This window comes from Lathyrus oleraceus, chromosome 7 (genome assembly GCF_024323335.1).
Source record: "Lathyrus oleraceus cultivar Zhongwan6 chromosome 7, CAAS_Psat_ZW6_1.0, whole genome shotgun sequence".
Taxonomy (NCBI): Eukaryota; Viridiplantae; Streptophyta; class Magnoliopsida; order Fabales; family Fabaceae; genus Lathyrus; species Lathyrus oleraceus.
The window spans coordinates 488,289,672-488,307,607 of record NC_066585.1 but is presented as its reverse complement, the minus strand read 5'-3'; the positions used below and the strand labels follow the sequence as shown (position 1 = coordinate 488,307,607).

At 38.0% G+C, this 17,936-nt stretch overlaps 1 long non-coding RNA gene across 1 annotated transcript; it reads left to right on the top strand.

Moving 5' to 3' along the window:
- The first annotated feature begins 15,959 nt into the window (after positions 1 to 15,959).
- On the top strand, positions 15,960 to 17,096 carry LOC127103115 (uncharacterized). The gene is made up of 2 exons (XR_007794754.1): positions 15,960 to 16,379; positions 16,870 to 17,096. It is a non-coding gene; the product is annotated as an uncharacterized LOC127103115 (long non-coding RNA).
- The last annotated feature ends 840 nt before the right edge of the window (positions 17,097 to 17,936 follow it).

Sequence of the window (17,936 nt, the reverse complement as noted above, 5' to 3'; positions counted from 1 at the left end):
GAGAAAGCAATCCCCTTCCGTTACAGTGCTGTTGCTGTCGAAGAAGGAAGAGAAGTGCCGTTGCCATCAACATCTGTTACCAATATTGCTGATGTTAGTGGGTTGACCCGAAATGGTCGTGTGTTCTCTGCACCCTCTAAACCTAACGCTGTTTCTGATATTGTTGAGTGTCCGGTTGGGACGGCTGTGAATGTTCAGAACCCGGCACCTGTTGCCAAACCCTCCTCTGTACAAAAGACTCTTTCTTCTTCTGTCGGCCCGAGTGGCATTGTGAATGAAGAATGTGATGAGATGCTGAGGCTCATCAAGAAGAGTGAGTACAATGTTGTAGACCAGCTTCTACAAACGCCATCCAAAATCTCCGTATTATCTTTGCTGCTGAATTCAGAACCCCATAGGGAGGCTCTGCAGAAAGTTTTGGATCTGGCTTATGTCGATCACGACGTCACGATTGAACAGTTTGATAGTATTGTTGCAAACATCACTGCTTGCAACACTCTGAGTTTCTGTGAGGCTGATCTCCCTGAGGAGGGAAGAGACCACAACATGGCTCTACATATCTCTATGAACTGCAAGACTGACGCCATGTCCAACGTGCTGGTGGACACTGGATCATCTTTTAATGTATTGCCGAAAACCACACTCTCTCGATTGTCATATCAGGGGCCTCCCATGAGGCAGAGTGGTGTTGTTGTGAAGGCTTTTGATGGGTCGCGTAAGACCGTGATTGGGGAAGTTGATCTCCCAATCAAAATTGGACCAAGTGATTTCCAAGTTACCTTCCAGCTAATGGATATCCACCCATCATATAGCTGTCTCCTTGGCAGACCATGGATTCACGAGGCTGGCACCGTGACATCCACCCTACACCAGAAGCTGAAATTTGTTAAGAACAAGAAACTGGTTGTGGTAGGGGGAGAAAAGGCTCTCCTGGTTAGCCACTTGTCTTCTTTCTCATATATTGATGCTGAGGATGAAGTTGGAACGCCTTTCCAAGCTTTGTCTATTGCTGAGCCGATTGAGAAGAAGTCTCCTTCATTTGCTTCCTACCGTGATGCGAAACTGGCCATTGAATGTGGTGCAGTTGCTGGTTTAGGGAAGATGATCGAGCTTGAAGACAATAAGTCCCGGGCTGGCATTGGCTATTCTTCGGGGCATTTAATGAGCAAGGTTTGTTCAAGAGTGGAGGTTTCATCCACGCTGATCGTGCTGAAGAGGCTGCTGCTATCTTGGAAGAGGATGCAGAGGACTTGAACAACTTCATCATACCTGGTGGTGTCTGCCACAATTGGGTCGCTGTAGATGTTCCTACAGTCATTCATAGATCAGAGTAATTGTTCACTTTGTGCAAAAACCCTTCTCCCATGCCAAAAGGAGAAGTGATGACATTGTTGGCAAGCATATATACAATGATGTTTTCATTCAATTAATCCATTGTCAAACATTTGTTTTTCCTTTGTTTTCACTTTTTGCTTTTTTGCATGAAATCAGTGATCATAAAAAACCCATAAAAACAAGAATAAAAGCAATCTTTTCATCTGCATAATGATTTGCTTGTTTAAATTCTAAAGCTTTTCATTAACCAAAATCATTATGCAGGTTGATTCTAAAACCCATTGAACATAATGATCCAACGCCATCTCCCAATTTTGAATTCCCTGTATTCGAGGCAGAGGAAGATGACGTTGAAGAGATTCCTGATGAGATTACCCGTCTCCTTGAGCACAAAGAGAAGATCATTCAGCCGCATCTCGAGAATCTGGAAACAGTCAACTTGGGGTCTGAAGATTGTGTTCGTATGGTCAAGATTGGGGCACTCCTTGAAGAGTCTGTCAAGAAGGGGTTGAGTTAGTTGCTACGAGAATATTCAGATATCTTTGCCTGGTCGTATGAAGACATGCCTGGTCTAGATACAAATATTGTGCAACATTTCCTGCCTTTGAAGCCTGAGTGCGTGCCTGTGAAGCAGAAGCTCAGAAGAACTCATCCAGATATGGCAGTGAAGATCAAAGAGGAGGTTCAGAAGCAAATTGATGTGGGGTTTCTGGTGACTTCTACATATCCTCTATGGGTGGCCAACATTGTGCCTGTGCCTAAGAAGGACGGGAAAGTCCATATGTGTGTTGATTACAGAGATTTGAATAAAGCTAGTCCAAAAGATGATTTTCCTCTACCACACATTGACATGTTGGTAGATAATACAGCTAAATTCAAAGTCTTTTCGTTTATGGACGGATTTTCCGGTTATAATCCAATCAAGATGGCACCCGAAGATATGGAGAAGACAACATTCATCACACCTTGGGGAACATTCTGTTATCGAGTGATGCCCTTCGGTTTGAAGAACCCCGGAGCCACGTATCAACGAGCTATGACTACCTTGTTTCATGATATGATGCACAAGGAGATAGAGGTCTATGTCGATGACATGATTGCTAAGTCAAGAACGGAAGTTCAACATGTTGAGCATTTGTTGAAGCTTTTTCAGCGTCTGAGGAAGTTTAGACTTCGCCTGAATCCGAACAAATGTACATTTGGAGTCCGTTCTGGCAAGTTGTTGGGCTTTATAGTCAGCGAGAGAGGTATTGAGGTTGATCCTGCAAAGGTCAAAGCAATACAAGAGATGCCTGCACCCAAAACTGAGAAGCAAGTCCGAGGTTTTCTTGGCCGCTTGAATTATATTTCCAGATTTATATCCCACATGACTGCCACATGTGCGCCGACATTCAAGCTCCTTCGGAAAGATCAATCTCATGATTGGACCGAGGATTGCCAGAAAGCTTTCGACAGTATCAAAGAGTATCTGTCTGAATCTCCGATCTTGTCTCCGCCTGTAGAAGGAAGACCTCTGATCATGTATCTGACTGTTCTTGAAAATGAATCAGGGAAGAAAGAATCTGCTATCTACTACCTCAGTAAGAAGTTTACTGATTGTGAGTCTCGGTACTCTATGCTTGAGAAGACGTGTTGTGCTTTAGCTTGGGCTGCTAAGCGTTTGCGCCAGTATATGATAAATCATACCACTTGGTTGATATCCAGGATGGATCCAATCAAGTATATCTTCGAGAAGCCTGCTTTAACTGGGAGGATTGCCCGTTGGCAGATGTTGTTGTCTGAGTATGATATCGAGTATCGAGCTCAGAAAGCTATTAAAGGTAGTATCTTGGCTGACCATTTAGCGCACCAGCCAATTGAAGATCATCAGTCTGTTCAGTACGACTTCCCAGATGAGGAGATTCTGTATTTAAAGATGAAAGATTGTGATGAGCCTACACTTGACGAAGGTCCAGAACCTGGTTCCAGATGGACGATGGTGTTTGATGGCGCTGTGAATCAGTATGGAAATGGAATTGGGGCAGTAATCATTACTCCTCATGGCACACATGTTCCTTTTACAGCAAGGCTAACTTTCAAATGCACGAATAATATGGCTGAGTATGAGGCATGTATTATGGGACTGGAAGAATGTATTGATTTGAGAATCAAACATCTAGATGTGTATGGTGATTCGGCCCTGGTTGTTAATCAGATAAAGGGTGAATTGGAGACGAATCAGCCTGGTCTCATTCCGTATAGAGATTATGCGAGGAGGATTTCAACGTTCTTTACAGAAGTTGACTTTCATCATATTCCTCGAGAGGATAATCGGATGGCAGATGCTCTTGCTACGCTTGCTTCCATGATTGTGGTCAAGTATTGGAATGAAGTTCCCAATATCTCCGTGATGCGCTTGGATAGACCAGCTCACGTGTTTGCAGTTGAAGAAGTGAATGATGACAAGCCTTGGTATTTTGATATCAAGAATTTCCTTCAGAACCAGGTCTACCCGTCTGGGGCATCTGTGAAAGATAGGAAAAATTTGAGAAGGTTGTCAGGCAGTTTCTACCTCAGTGGTGAAGTGCTGTATAAGAGAAATTTTGACATGGTTTTGCTCAGATGCGTGGATAGACACGAAGCAAACCTGTTGATGACTGAGGTCCATGAGGGTTCATTTGGTACTCATTCCAATGGACATGCCATGGCTAGAAAGATGTTGAGAGCAGGCTACTATTGGCTGACAATGGAGTCTGACTGCTGCAAATATGTGAAGAAATGTCACAAGTGTCAGATTTATGCGGATAAGATTCATATTCCTCTGACACTTCTGAATGTGATTTCATCACCATGGCCTTTCTCCATGTGGGGAATCGACATGATCGGCATGATTGAACCGAAGGCGTCCAACGGACACAGGTTTATTCTCGTAGCAATTGATTACTTCACCAAATGGGTTGAAGCTGCTTCGTATGCGAATGTGACCAGGCAGGTGGTTGTGAAGTTTATCAAGAACCAGCTGATTTGCCATTATGGTGTGCCAGATAAGATCATTACTGATAATGGATCTAATCTGAATAATAAGATGATGGATGAGTTGTGCGTTGAGTTCAAGATTGCACACCATAATTCCTCTCCCTACAGACCCAAGATGAATGGGGCTGTTGAAGCTGCTAATAAGAATATCAAGAAGATTATCCAGAAGATGACAGTTACGTACAAAGATTGGCATGAAATGCTGCCATTTGCTTTGCATGGTTATCGTACATCTGTCCGCACTTCAATAGGGGCAACCCCTTTCTCTCTTGTTTACGGCATGGAGGCTGTTCTCCCAGTAGAGGTGGAGATCCCATCAATGAGAGTTTTGATGGAAGCCAAGTTGACTGATGCTGAATGGATTCAGAGTCGTTTCGACCAGCTGAATTTGATTGAAGAGAAGCGATTAACTGCCATGTGCCATGGTCAGTTATATCAACAGAGAATGAAGAAAGCATTCGATAAGAAGGTCAAGCCTCGTGTGTTCCGAGAAGGTGACCTCGTGCTCAAGAAAGTCTTGTCTTTCGCGCCCGATTCCAGGGGCAAGTGGACTCCAAACTATGAAGGTCCATATGTTGTCAAGAGAGCCTTTTCAGGCGGTGCATTGATACTTACAACAATGGATGGGGAGGATTTCACTCGTCCTGTGAATTCAGATGCAGTCAAGAGATACTTTACCTAAAAAAAAGTATATGCAAATCAAAAACTGAATAGCTTGCTAAGTTGAAAACCCGAAAGGGCGGCTTAGGCAAAAATGAGCGTCTCAGTGGAGAACCCGAAAGGGTAATCCAGGCAAAAATTAGAGACTTGAAAAAAAATGATATTTGCATCCCGCTAGATTGAGTACCTCGCCCTGGGGCAATCTAGGCAAAAATTAGGGATTTGGCAAGTAACTGCATCCTGACAAGACTTTCTGTTCCGCAACTGTCTTTTCGTCAGAGGTTCTCGATTCGTCGCCGACTGAAGCTTCGCATACATCGAGGTTCAAATTGGTAGAGAAAGGATCATTATGTTCAATGTAGCCCTCTTCCAATATATATCACTGATTTCAAACTTGTACAGATCTATGGAGTCCTGCCATTTGCAGACTACCATTCCATCAAATCAATTTGAGCTTTTATCCAATTATTTGCATTCTTATTTGTTTTAAATCAACAAATGTTTTGCATGTTTTAATTGATAAAATGTCATTGTTTAAACAAAACAAATCTTTTCAAAATCATTTTTCAAACAAAGTGAACATTCACAACGATGAAAGGATACTTAAGGATTTCTCAGTGCTCTCCCAAGGGTGACATGATTTCCAACAGGTAAGACATTCGTTCATTATTCCTGGCATGGCTGTATTCTTTCTCCAGACTGTTTTTGGGGGTTTCTCCCCAAGCAGAGTTGTTGGTGGGTTTTTCCCCAAGCAGAGTTTTATTGAAGGCTTCACAATCCTCTCCAACAATGTTCTCTCCCCAGCATGGATCGCTTCCCTTGTAAGATTCAGTGGTGGAAGGGTTGACATCCCTGTATTTCATCACTTTCCTCAGCGCAGTCGCTAGTGGAATCTATGATATATCCCCAGAGCAGAGTGCTTGTGGAAGACTCAGTTTCTTCTCCAGCAGTAGTCTCTCCCCAGCACGGTTGATTTCTCCTGGAAGGATCAATGGTTGAGTGGGTTGACACCCCAATGCTTTATCCTCTTTCCCGGCAAGATTGCTAGTGGAACTGTTGATATCTCCCCTCAGAGTGCTTGTTGAGGTTTTCACCTCCCACCCTTCAGCAGAGCAGTGAGGTCTGTCCTCCTCAGCAGTTGTGGTATTGTGTGAAGGTTCGGTGTTTGGCGGTCAGTCCCCAGCTATACTTCTCTTCTCAGGCAAATCTCCAGTAGTTTGGTTGTATGGCGGATGATCTTCCCCTGAAGAGTACGGTTGATTTCCCGATTGTTTTGATCCCCAGTAGAGTGACTTGTATGGCAGAATCTACTTGTGCGATCTTTTCTCCCTCAGTGGGTTGATTACACGTTAGAATCGTTGACAGTGTTCCTAGTAGAGTTGCTCGTGCAGCCAGATTTCTACGTGGATGATCTGTTCTCCCTTTGTGGGTTGTTCCCCAGCAGAGCTATGTGGAGTTGCCTTTGTGGTAGTTATTGCTTGCATAGTGAACTCTTGCTCTCTTGCAGAAATCTCATGATTTTCTCTGCATCCCCAACAGATTTGCTTCAGTAGCGATCTCTGCCTGCTGTGAACCTTTTGTTCCCCAGTTGGGTCGACCATTGATCCATCACTCAGAGATTTGGTGTTTCCCTTGATATCTCTGATCTTTTGCCTCCCCGCAGATCTTTGCTTTTCAGCATTTGGATCTCCAGCAGATTGGCTTTCCAGTTGGATCCCTTGGATTTTCCTCTGGAAGTATAGTACCGGGCGTTTGTTCCCTGGGTCTGTTTGTGTTAGAAATGTCTGTTTTATCAGCATTCATCAAACATATATCACGCATACTCATGCATAAATCATAAACATATAGATATTCATGTTGCATTTCTTGCCATATATCTTTTGTTTGTTCTTCCCTGCTATGGTGATACAGATCTCCAATAGATCTCTCCAAGCAGATGTCGGATGTTAAATCTCTCAATTTAGAGTCAGCCCTTAAGCAGAAAGTGTCAATCCTTTCCTGCCATTTCCCCACTGAGATACATCCTCGTGGATGACGGTTATTTCCGTTCCCTTCCCAACACATAATGGGATGGGTTTTTCCCTTTTGAGTTCTATCCTCATTAGGACGAGTCTTGATTCAGTTCGCCTTTTGGTTCGATCCCAAATTGGCCTCTTTTTCAACTGTCTCTCGTGCTTCCCTGTGGTATAAATGAATAGTTGCTTACTAACCGGCGCTCATTCATCTTATCCTCAATGGAACTTTTGGGCCTCTGCCTACAAACCACCAGTTGTAAGTCCTATTTTTGCGGTTTTTTCTACCTACAACCCGGTAGTTATAACCCGTTTTCTCCCCTAACGGAGTTAACTTTGTTGTTCATCCCAACCGATGACCATTCCCCTTTTGTGGTTTTCTATCCAATCTTTGATAGATGTAATCCCCTCTTTGTGGTTATCTTCATCTAGTTCTCGATGTTGATTTTCCCTTTGTTTGGATAAGTCGCTTGAGATAAGCACTTATATCCTCAGCAACTCTTTTTGTGGATAATTGCCGTATGCTAGCAATTTTATCCCCAGCGGGTCCTTTCATTGTTTGCCAGTGATTGTATTCCCCGGATCATTGATTTACATCAATGTATTCCCAGCGAGTCTTCTTTCATTTTACCCTTTCGTGGTAATGTCTGTTGCTCCTTTGATTGGTCATCATTATATACCTAGTTGGTATCCCGATGCCTTTCTTTTCGGATTTTTATCCTATAAACAACCTACAACCCGGTTCAGGATAATCTTCCATGCGAGTTTATTATCTACGTTTTGACGGCAATAGATAATATATCTCATGCACTCTTCAGTCGAAGCCTTTCGTGTTTCCCTAGTCGAGTAAGATTCGTATTCCTTTGTTCGGAATCGAATATCCATCCTATAAACAAGTCTGCTGTTCTAAGCTTTCTTCAGGGTGATGAGTGTCTTGGAACACAAACCAATTCACATTTTCGGATTTTTATCCTATAAACAACCTACAACCCGGTTAAGGATAATCTTCCATGTGAGTATACTATCCACGTTCTGACGGTAATGGATATTATATCTCGTGCACTATTGGGTCAATCTTTTGATTGTTTTCACCATCAGAGTAAGATTCGTATTCCTTTGTTCGGAATCGAACGTCCATCCTATAAACAAGTCTGCTTTTCTAGCTTTCTTCAGGATGATGAGTGTTTTGGAACACACACCAATTCACGCCTTGGTCGGTCACCTGTTATATACCTACAACCCGGTATCCTTGGTGTTCCTTCCTGTCTGCTCCTTTTTGCGACTGTGGTCCCCTGTTGGAGTCAGATTTTCTCTGAGTGAAGTATACCTTTTTCAGGTTTTCTTCAGATGATTTTGGTTGATTGATATCTCTCACCTGTACACAGGTCTTAGATATTCATTCTTCCTGGGCATGTTACTCACTAACCGGTAACATCTTATCCCTTTGGCTCTCCCTGGATAATCTTCAATTAGATTTTTCCAGCGGAATTGTGGTTATTTCTCTTCTTGCTGTGTTGGCATTATTCCCAATACACGCATTCTTTGAGTCAGCTTGCGTCTTTCAAATGGATGTGTCTTCCTTTGGAATTCTTTCTTTCCCCAGTGTGAGTCCTCCACTCCCCAGTAAGGTCTCTAGTCCAGTCGTGTTTTGTTCACGCAGGGTCCGTTTTCCCCTAATTCAGAGTCGTGTCCTGCTCACGCATTCTTTTTCTTTCTATCCCTAATAAGAGTCCCCACGAGAGTCTTGTTAGAGTCTCTATTCCTGGCGAGTGTATTACTCCGATGGATCGTCTTTTCTTCTTTGTGGACCCCCATTTCCCACAGAGTTCTGTTTGTTTTACATGCATACATTTGCATCATGAGGTCTCTTAGGGACCAAAATTTGTTTCATTACTGTTATTTAAGCCCATTCTATCGCGTCGAGATGAAGATTTCTAAACTTCACTTCTCCGAATAGAATGACCTTAAATAGGGGCATCTGTAAGACCCTAATTTTGTCCCTAAGATCCCTCACAGCATCATATCATATCATATCATATCATTGCCTCAAGGATCTTTGTGCACCTTGCTTGCTTTCTTGTGGGTGGGTTATCTTTTGAGAGTGGTTCTGGATCACCAAGCATGTGTTGCATTTGTATATCATTGCTCTTCATTTGTTTACTAACCAAAAGTACAAAAATATGTCATCTAACCTTGTTACTTGCAGATGAAGCAATTACAGGTCAAGGCAGTCAATGCATTCATTGAGCTATAGATGGTGGCCATTCTGAAGAATTTGGACCCCATAATCATTAATCAAGAGTTCATATGAGCTATGATATCATTTTGAATCAAAATCTCAAGTGGTAGAGGCTTGAATCTCATCAAGGCATTCTTCAGTCAACTGAAGCCCTAGCCAGTCAACTGCAAAGTCAACTGTGGATTTGGATATGGGAAGTGATGGGAAATACTTCATTCATGTTCAAACAAGTCTCATTTGACATTTCAAACACTTCCTTTGAATGATTTGAGGTCCAGTCAAAATTTGCCAAAAATAGAAAGTGACCTATAATTTGAACTTTCCAAAACTGGAAAGGTTTTAACCCAACTTCAACTTCAAATTACATGACCAAAAATGCTTCAAATGAAATTTTGTTGAACAGGAAAGTTGTAGATCTTTCTCTCCCATTTCCAAAATGTCCAAGAACATCCATTTCTCATTTGTGGTTGAAGAGATATGATCAAAAGATGGCCAAGTATGGATTGAACTTCAAAAGGGCATAACTTCTCAACCATTGCTCCAAATCATGTGGCTCTTTTTGCTAAATTCTTGTCATGACCTATAATTTCATAATCTTGCATTGCATTGCATCAATCATCATCACATGATCATTTGCAAAATCTTGACTTTTTTGGAGGGAAAATTATAATTTGAATTTGGCTCATTGTTTTCACATTCTACCAATTCCATTAGCTCCAAAATGCATTTTTAAGTGAATTTGAACCCAGCCACGTGTACTGTTCATCATGCACATCATGCATAAGGTGCAAAATGCAATTTGTCCAAACACCTTCATTTTCCCTAATTTCCATTTGCACTTGATTAAAGTTTAATTAAACATGTTTAGTAGGGAGTATATAAACTAAAACCTAACAGAAAATCAAGGGGAACGACAATTCATTTTTTTCAGATCTCAAATTTTTGCTCTCAATTTTCTCTCAAATTTTTCTCTCATTTCTTCATATCAATTCACAAATCCTTGCTTAGTTCATCATTTAGCATCATCACTGATCAATATTCAAGCCAAGAACCACTTGAATTCGTGCAAATTTGGAGCTGCTCAAAGTAAGAACAACAATGGTGAAGTATTGAATCTGTGGAATCGTGCATAGCTGAGCTTCGATCTTCCTTCTAATCATCTTCATAAGAATTGTAGACGAGTTTTCAAGCATCACTGGGCCTCGATTGCAGCTGAATCAAGTTCTGTTTCTACAAGAGGTACATTAGTTGCTTAAGTTCACTTTGAACTTGCTTTTGCTTGGTTGCTTAACCAATTAGGTATAACCTCTCTTCTTCATGTAGTCTGGAAGACCTGGCCTGTTATGTGGCCAGGCACCTGTCTGAAGTCCTCCTTAAGAGGCAATGTCTTTGTGTGTTTAATTTTGTGCTAAGCAGGAAAAGTCCTTTGATAAGGCAATTGGCAGATAGAAGAGATATGTAGTCCATCTCCTACTACTCAGTGTGTCACTCACCTTGCTCACACCACATGTGTTGATGCATAGTGAGTAAAAGCCCAATATCTATAGAGTCTAATCCTTGTGGAGAAGAGTTCCAACTTTCTGAACTCCCACACCTTCTATTATTCAATGCTCTCCCTGACCAGGGATAAGATCTATGAGGCACACCCCTCATCTCCTTTTCATCTGCTTCACCTTAACTCTCAATGTTAAGGTTAAGAGCACCAATTACCCCATTCCAGTTGACTTTAAAGTCTAACCCTTGCTTGAGCCTAATTGCTTGTATATAGTGTGTGCTAACTTAATCATTGATTGCTTATTGGTTCATCTGTACATGTTTGTTTGTTTGCCTTTGTGCATTTATCATCATTAATTGTTCATTATTGCATGATCATCATTTCATATCTTTGTGACACATCTTTGTTTGTCCATTGAGGAATCAACTGTAAGTCCATTCATTGGCCATTGTTCCTATGATTTGGAAGGGATTGAGTGTAAGACCATTTCATTGGCCACTTATGTCCTCTTTGCTTAGTGCTTTTGTTTGTTTGTTGTATGTGAGGATTCAATTGTAAGTCCATGTTGTTGGCATTTGTTTCCCATGATCATTTCTGTGGAGATTAGAATAAGTCCAGATAGATTGGCATCTGATATCCATGTGTGTTTGTTTTAGGAGATTGGTGTAAATCCATTTATTGGTATCTGATATCCAGTTTGTTTTGTGAGATTGGTGTAAGTCCAGTTGATTGGCATCCGGTATCATTTCTTTGTTTGTTTCAGGAGATTAGTGTAAGTCCAGTTGATTGGCATCTGATATCCATGTTTTGTTTTGCTTTGGGAGATTAGATTAGGTCCCGATAGATTGGCATCCGGTATCCGCTTTTGTTAACCTTGCCTGATACTTTGTTTACCTGTTATTTGCATTGTTGCCTATTCCAAAGGACACACTTGAATCATCTTCCATATGATTTCAAGAGGTGAACACCTAAGAAGTTTTACTTCCTCACCCCTCCATTTTTGTGTGTGTTTCCAAAACCCTCTTTTCACATGTTAATTCAAAAACTTTGACATATTGTGCAAACATTCTCATTTCTTTTCAAATTAGAAACCTAGGCCTTAGGCCTTTGACTTTTCAAACTTCACTTTCTTAATACTTCTTTGAATCAATTCTAATCATACTTTGACCATACTTTCATGAATACTCAAACCAATTAATCTCACTCATTCAATTGCTTTTGTGGCCCAAGCCCACTTCTCACTCAAGTTTTCATACATTAGCCATAAGTTTGATTTATCCTAGTTGGTTGATGTTAATCTCACCTTTTGTCCTTAGTGATCGAACTGTAAGACTTCCGTACTGAAAACAGGGTTAACCCCTCTAGTACGTCGAAGCTTTTCTCACATGGTGGACTTGTTGTTTATATAAGGTTGAGTTTTCTCCCGTGGATAACGAAAGACCTTAGGGCTTTTGTTTTAAAATGAATTCACTCATATCTTGGAAATCTTTTAGCCGAACTACGGCGTTTTGATCCTTACCTTTCATGGAAGGTACGTAGGCAACGGGTTCATCCATCATTTTTTGCACAATATATGTCATAAACAAATAAACTTTTTATACAACAAGTGTGAAAAGAGGTTCCCTAGGAGTACCTAGGACGTTTTGGGTGCCTAACACCTTTCCATTGCGTAATTAACCCCTTACTCAGATCTCTGACCTTTTCATTAGTTTTCTATGTGTAAAACTTCTTAGGCTTTTGTTCGCTTTTTAGCCATTCCTTAGGATAAATAAAAGTGCAGTGGCGACTCTATCTTTGTATGCTTTGCTTTTGATTTAATCAATAAAATCATAAAGTGACGAATACACCGCTACAGGCCCATACTACACAACTCTCGAGTCCAAGGTTCTAATAAGGTTCTCAGAGTCATAGATCGAGGTTGGGAATACCACTGTAAGGTAGTAATACGCCCAAGGGATCTCATCTGATTGGGGCTTTCGTATTAGCCTAATAAGTCTAAGACTTTTCAGGTAAATACTACATAACCACCGGATATAATGGGTTAAAAGGTCCCTAGAGTCATTGATCCAACTTGAGAATACTATCATCGTGACGAAAACTCGTCGGGCAATAATATTTCAAGAGAATCTCCTCTAGGCGGGGTCTTCGTTTCTTCCCAACAAGGAAGACTCCTTGTGGGCGCCCACTACGCAACCACCAACTTAATCTTATGGTTTTTCTCAGACTCGGGTGGAGAGCCTATCTCACAAAGTATCACCAACCATAGAACCCCAAATAAGAGATAATCAATAAATCACAATAATTATGACAATATAATAATAACATAATAAATAATAAACAGATAAACAAAATTAACACACAATACATCAATTAAACTAAATTAGGCTTCACTCTCTCTTGCTTGGAGCTAGTCCCCAGCAGAGTCGCCATCTGTCGCATCTCGAAAAATACAATTCCTCGCGATGGTCGCGGAAATATTTATATTCGAACAGAGTCGCCACCGAACTTTATTTATCCCAATGAAGGGATAGGAAAATATCGATAAAACGTTTAGGAAATGGAATAATGGTCATCGCAACCATATCCGGGTTCGGGAGTGGATTACGTAAGGGGAAGGTATTAGCACCCCTTACGTCCGTTGTACTCAACGGGAACCTTTTAGTTCTAATGTGCGTTTCGAGTGTTAATTTATGTTTGTTTGTTATCTTCGAGTAATTAGAGAATTGAAAAGAGATGGATAGGAACCTAAGAAAGGGAAAGGGGAGGTTTTTTATTATTGTGCTCGCGAAGATACAACAATCTCCTGCCTACGTATCCTTAAATAAGGAAATCAGAGCATTCGTAGTTCGGGGAACTACGGTTGGTTGGTGTTTTTTAATGGACAACTATTTATATCACATCCTAAAGGCTAAACACTGACTTGTCTACTCTCGGCGGAGGCTTAAGCATTGGTTTGTTATGCGCATTAGAAAGGATTAAATTGTGTTCTTTTTGAAAGGAGTTTTAGTCATACGGAAGTGACAAGTTGAATTAATATGTTGGATGTTTTGATTGGTTGAGATATTTTTGGTTGGATGACGATTACTCGGATAGTCGAGTAAGACAACTCGTATCCTAATAGTCGGGAAAGGGAATAGAAGACTCTAGACCACTTTCTGTTTCATCTGAGTAATTATGAAAAGGATTGGATAATAATTAAGGTGTTTTGAATGGATGACGATTACTCGGATATTCGAGTAAGACAACTTGTATCCTAATAATTGGGAAAGGGAATAGAAGCCTCTAGACCACTTTCTGTTTCATCTGAATATTTATGAAAATAAGGTTGTATATAGTTGATGTATTTTTTAGAATAAACGACAAGTACTCGAATGACTGAGTAAAACAACTCATATCTAAGTATTTGAGGTGAGGAGTTGAAAGCTCAAAATCATCTCCTTTTCGTATATTTCGTTGTGAAAATAATTTGATTAAGTTGTAAGTTGGTGGAAAATGACAATTGTTCGACTGATCGAGTAAGAGAACTCGTATTCAAACAAATGAGAAGAGAAGTTGAAAACTCAAAGTCATCTCCTTTTTCATTTCATTGTCATGAAAGTGTTTTGATTTAATCGGGATTTGGAAGTTTGTAGAGGAACGACAATTATTTGACTAACCAAGTAAGAGAACTTGTATTCGAATAGTCGTGGAGAAAAAATTGAAGACTCAAAGTTATCTCCCTTTTGGTTTCTTATTATAAAAGGATTTGATTTGTTTGTACTTAAATGAATTAGAAATGACGACCATTTGACTAACCGAGTAAGAAAACTCGTATTCAAATAATCGAGGAGAGGAGTTGAAAACTCAAAACCATCCCCCTTTTCATTTTCAAATGAAGTGTTGTTTAGATGTGATTAAGTATTTTAATTTGACTTTCGATGTCGGATCGAGGTTTTAAAAATTGCATTCTTGTGAATGAATTGAATTTATTTAGTGAATAATCCATCTAATCGATTAAAACCGAATAGGTCTCATTGTAAGAAGGCCCAAGAGTAAGCCATGTGAGGTTGATGGCGATGCTTTTACAAGCGATCGACTTACAGAGGTATTTTGAAAGCGGGCTCGACTTTGAATCGAGAAGTATGTGATTTATTTTGAAATCGGCTCGGATTATTTTAAAATCGATGAAAGCGACATGATTTTGTCACAATTATAACGTATCATTTCGTGTACACTCAAGGTTCAATATAAACAAATAGATAAAGAATAATCATGCACATACACTCCTTAAGATAAATAAACATCTAAATTATGAAGGTCATTTGTGATTCTATAATCAATTAATTAATTGAATGTTTAACGAATTATTTTATTTTAATTAAATAATAAGTAGTAATAAAAAATGAATATAACCAAATAATTAAATATTAATAATGATAACAACCATATAATTGTGTATTTACTTTTAAAAAATAAAATAATAATAATAGTAATGTAATTACATATTTACTATATATATATATATATATATATATATATATATATATATATATATATATATATATATATATATATATATATTAACAATAGTATAATTAAAATTTGAAAATAAAATAAAATAGTATTAATAATAGTATAATTAAAATTTTGAAAATAAAATAAAATAATATTAACAATAGTATAACTAAAACTTCGAAAATAAAATAAAATAATATTAACAAAAGTATAATTAAAATTTCGAAAATAAAATAAAATAATGTTAACAATAGTATAATTAAAATTTCGAAAATAAATTAAATAATATTAACAATAGTATAACTAAAACTTCGAAAATAAAATAAAATAATATTAACAAAAGTATAATTAAATTTTCGAAAATAAAATAAAATAATACTAACAATAGTATAATTAAAATTTCGAAAATAAAATAAAATAACATTAACAATAGTGTAATTAAAATTTCAAAAATAAAATAAAATAATATTAACAATAGTATATCTAAAACTTCGAAAATAAAATAAAATAATATTAACAATCAAAATATTTATTCTATTCTAAACTGTGGGGGTGTGAACAATCAAGGAACATGGGCCTAAGAGCAAAGGAAAATCCATAAAGGGTCTGGTCAAACTTGTTGACCTAGGAGGCTTCTTTTACTGAACGGTGACAAGTGTCCAGGGTTGGTGACACTTGTCACCATTACTTTCACATTCCATTGGCCGTGTTAAAACTAAAAAAATAAAGAAAATTGAAACGTCTTTTTCTATTTTCACTTTCTCTCTTCACTTTCCAACCTAAGCGTCTCTCTCTCTCTGCAAACTTAGGCTCAGAAGGAGCTTTGCCGAAACCCTAAAAAATTTCTTCTCTCTTGGAGAAGACGACTGGAGGCGGCGGCTCACGGCGGAGCCTCCGTCTATCTCCGGTAACCCTACCCAAAACGTGACCTAACCCACTACCTACAACCTCCCGAATTCGAATCCGGACTCTGAAATTCCCAAACAAAACTCAAAGCGTTGCATGTTGCGATTTAAAAATAAAAGGGGTTCGTTATATTTACCACGGAGAAGGAGGTGAGTGGTGGCTTCAGGCGAAAAAGAGAGCGCTTTGATCTGAGTCCGTCGTCGGCAACCCGTCACAGTTTCAGGTAAGTTTTCTTCCTCAACATGCTTCTTTGTCTGTTTTCGTGAAAGTTGTTTTAGATTTTCTCTGGGATTTCAAGAAATGTATTTCTGTTTTGCTTTTAGGGTTTTTTGAGATATATTGCTGCTATGTGTTCTGGGTTTGAAAGAGATTGCTCCGTTCTCGTATGGTTTTTTTTGAAAAAATTGTTCTGTTCCCGTATCGTTTTTTCGAAAAATTGTTTTGTCCTTCTTGTTAACTTCTCAATCCCTTTATGAAGAGTTTTTTTAAGTCTTAAAACCTCCTTCCTGTTGTACACTTTTTCTACAGGTAATATGGGATTCTATTTTTGATAATCTGTTACTGTTTTAAGCTATTGTCAAAATGCTTTTTTTGAGTATTCATGTTAACCTGCTGGGTAAAGTTTTGAGACAAGTAGTTTATTTTGTTGTTTCTCAGTTTCTTAAGCGCTTCTGAAAAGTGCTTTTTATTTAAGCTTTTTTTTCTCTTTGCAGGTTACAGGAATGAAGTGACTTTGATGGAATGGAAAAGTGGGTTGTAATACAGCAAGGTTGGAGGCGCACCCCGGTTCAAAGAGATTTCAATTTGATTACCTGACTTTGGTCTTTAGGATTTATTTCCATTTGTAGCAAATTTCACTGTAATTACCTTGGGTTTTTTTTTAAGACAAATGTGTGCTTGGATTATTTGGGGCTTATTGAATTAAATTTTAATTATGTAATTACCTTTTAATCTTTTCAAAATTTAACTCAATATTTATTTATTTATGCTAATCATTCAACTTTTAAAAACAATACACTTCTAACTTAAGTATAATGATTTAATTTTAAAAACAACAAATTTCTAATTTAAGTATAATGACTTAATTTTAAAAAACAACAAATTTCTAATTTAAGTATAATGACTTAATTTTAAAAACAATAAATTTCTAGTTTAAGTATAATGACTTAATTTTAAAAACAACAAATTTCTAATTTAAGTATAATGACTTAATTTTAAAAACAACAAATTTCTAATTTAAGTATAATGACTTAATTTTAAAAACAACAAATTCCTAATTTAAGTATAATGACTTAATTTTAAAACCAAAATATTTCTAACTTAACACAAAAACTAAGTATAGTAATTTAATTTTTAAAAAAAACACAATTCTAATTTAAACACAAAAATCTAAATGTGGGACTTTTAATTTTAAAAAAAACAACACAATTCTATTTTAAATACAAATATCTAAATATGGAACTTTTTAATTTAAAAACAACACAATTCTATTTTAAACACAAAAATCTAGACATGAGACTTTTAATTAAAAAACGCAATTCTATTTTTAAACACAAAAATCTAAACATGGGACTTTTAATTTTAAAAAAAACACAATTCTATTTTAAATACAAAAATCTAAATATGAGACTTTTAAAAAAACACAATTCTATTTTAAATACAAAAATCTAAATATGGGACTTTTAATTTAAAAAAAAACACAATTCTATACAAAAATCTAAATATGGGACTTTTAGTTTTAAAAAAAAACACATTCATGTTTCTAAAAAATGCAAATTTA